This window comes from Galeopterus variegatus, unplaced genomic scaffold (genome assembly GCF_000696425.1).
Source record: "Galeopterus variegatus unplaced genomic scaffold, G_variegatus-3.0.2 Scaffold440, whole genome shotgun sequence".
In the NCBI taxonomy this organism is placed as follows: domain Eukaryota; kingdom Metazoa; phylum Chordata; class Mammalia; order Dermoptera; family Cynocephalidae; genus Galeopterus; species Galeopterus variegatus.
In genome coordinates, this window is record NW_007726551.1 from 655694 (window position 1) to 659000 (window position 3307).

Consider the following 3307-nt stretch of genomic DNA (forward strand, 5'->3'; position numbering starts at 1 on the left):
CCCCCCCCCCCCCCCCATTTTATTGCATTTATATGAGAAAGAGGAGAGGTATATATAAACAAATAGATCATCCAAAAGAAAAATCACACACACAGAGTTATACCAGCATGTATTTTCTTAAGCTAAAGCTTTCTTAACCCAGATTTGGGATAATAGTCTTTTTCTGCCATCTGTATCCAATATTTAGAAATGGCAAGGCATTGCAGAATTAGATGACAGTAAGTTCTAGTTCTTCACACTCATTGCATCTGAGAGACAGGTTTGAATTAATCTTGACTGGTATTAAATCTTCAGAATAAAACTGAATTGACTGTGTCTGTGTTTTTACAAGTCTTTTCAGAATGAAATTTGACATTTTTCCCCTCTCCCGGGGTGGCAGTTTATTGCTGGTTATCATTGCTGTTTAATGAAACTTAGAGCTTTCAAATAGAGAAACTAATTACTATATTATTTCAAGAGGTTTTCATTTTCCTCTCCATTTCCCTCCCCCTCTCCACCCCACACCCGTTACGTGCACAGTGGGAGAACAGAGTTAACGCTCATTTGTATTGAATAGCAGGTTCTGGACATAAGATATTTCATAAAGTGAAAAAATAAGTAATTGAGAAGAGTGTTAGGTTATTTGTTTCTCAGGAAACCAGGCTCCCTTTCTAACCTGAAAGACTAGGGTAACATTCTGGGAAATAAGTGAATGACATGGGAGTCTGCCCCTTTGGGTTTGCATGTGACTGTTTGACTAGAGAAACCAAATACACCCTGTGTTTCTTTGAGCTGACAATTTAAATTCTAATTCTGGCTACTCATCTTCAAAGAAACAGGAGGCACCCAGCTAGAGCCCAGCATGTAATTGGACCTAAGACACAGTCTCTGCCTGTAATTATGTCCCTGAAGTCAAATGGTTTAAACTGGGAGCAGGGCCATGTTTTTATCTTCTTTGGTACCAGTGTGTATTTTTGGAACAAAAAATGTTTGATTTCTAGGACATATATACTTTTTAACATTTAAAGTGGTACTGCTAAACTATAATAATTGGTAAATTGGAATCAGAGTCAAGGTGTGTGAAGAATACATTAGGAAAATAAAAATTAAACCAATAAAAACAATACATACTATTAAAAATTAGCTATTATTGAAAAAGAAATGGTCACAGGACTTAGTTACTATCCAGACACTATGGTCTGGGAAACCATGATGAAAATTTTTCCTTGGAATGGTAGGCTGGAGACTTTTGATGTGAACTGGAGGGTACACAAGTTTAGCAATTAATTTTATTAGTATTAGATTACAACTGTGCAACATGGATAGCTAATATCCACCAGCAGGGATTTCACACTCCAGTTTTAATCCATTATTATAGTCTTAGTTAGAGGAGGAATCTGATGAAGCCACAGAAAGAGATTTTTCACTTAGAAAATTCCACAAATGGGAATAAACCATACAGTAGAGTAAGGGAAAGTAAGTCGAGCTGGGTAAAACAAATTGGAGGGAGGGGGCAGGTGAACAGGTAATGATCATCGTGGGGAGAGAGATTAAAGGTAGCATATTGTCTTACAGTTCTAGTAAGGAATGGCATATTTTCTTCTTAGTTTGTTGTAGTTGTTTTCCGTACTTTAATCCCCAGTGAGTGCTCATTAAGAAATAATAGTGTTGTTTTCCTTTCTGTGAAGTTCTGGATTTTAACTTCTGGGAGAATAAATCTAGGAGAGCAGCTGACCTTCAAAGAAATTCTCTAAGGCCGTAATAAGGTTTGATTCTTTACTCTAGAATTATGTGTTATTAATGAATGTTTCCTTTTGAAGGGGTTTGTCAGAGTTGGTTGTATCATATGTAAGAACAACAGCAATAATAATCTCTGCATTGGAATGCTGCATTTATATATAAAATGTATTTACACACACCTTCTCTCATTTGAGTCTCATAAGAACTCGGAGTAGATATTAGTATCCCTAATGATTGAGTCCACTGTTTTTTAATGAAATAACACTGGATAGAGGTACATATACCTTAGTGCTAAAGGCAAATAATATCTTTTTAAAAAATGATATGATTCCTTAAGTTTAGTTAAAAAGAATCTATGAATCTAATCTCTTCCAAATAACTGGGACTGAGTATTTCAATTCTAATCATGTTATATCACAGCATACCTCAATACACATTATATCAGTAGACTAACCTAAGGGAAGATATCATGACTTAAGTTCCTTTTTGTTCTGAGAGACTTCTAGATCAGTGGTCTTATAGTTTAATTTTTATCTTTTTAAAAATCTTATACAAGTGCATTCTGATTGTCCCTAAAAATATTTAATCTCCTCTATATCCTATTTCTCTTCAGAAGAGAAATAACACAATCATTGCTATCATATGTTAAATTAAGCAACACACATTGATAACAATTTAGCTTGTTTTAACTCATTGCTTCTTTATGCTTTTAGCCATTTGAAACATAAAATTTATGAGACAGTACTCTTTATGTGACATATTCTTGCATGAGTAATTTTACATGAAAAAAACGAGAATGTCTTGTTCAGCAACTTGAACCTTAGATAAGATTTTGCATTCAATGTGTTTATACTGAAATTTGAGAGCTAAAAAATGATTAAAGTTTCCTGGAAGGAATAAGTTATCAGTCACCAGATCATAAATATTTCGGACTGGTAAGAAAACTATAAAGGTTTAGTAAAAGAGATGGGGTAATGTGTACAAGCAAAACTTTTTCTGGGAATTGAACCATTTCTTAAGGATATAACCATTTGCCAACTAGGAAGTTTAAAAATATACATAGATGTTAGCAGGGTGGCAAATGTGTGCACTTGGATTTTCAATCTAGGCTACCCTATCCCTTAAAACTCTAACCCAAGGTAACTCATTTACTTCCTTACCTTTCAGATTTACCCTTCAATAAATGGTTTTAATAAAAGATATGCCATTTCTTTAGAGATACAAGTGAAAAAGTATATGAAAACTCTTTGAATTTAATGAATGGAAGAAAGTGGGAAGTTGTGATATAAATCTTATCAATATGGTTTTTGAGAGACTGAAAAACAAATCCAATACAGGTGAAGTGAGTTGGTCTGAAATCTGCTAACGAATGAACAGGGACTTAAAGTTTTGGCCTGTGGACGGCAAGTCTTGTGGACAAACCATTTTTATTTTGTGCCCCCACTTAGATCACTACTATCTTATAAAAACAATATTTTTCTTCCACAGGTATGCTGGATGTAGGGCTGGCATAAGTCGAATTTCCCCTGGTTTCTACTCCTCTTTTCAAATCTAATTGTTAACATTGAAAAGAATAAATATCTTTCTC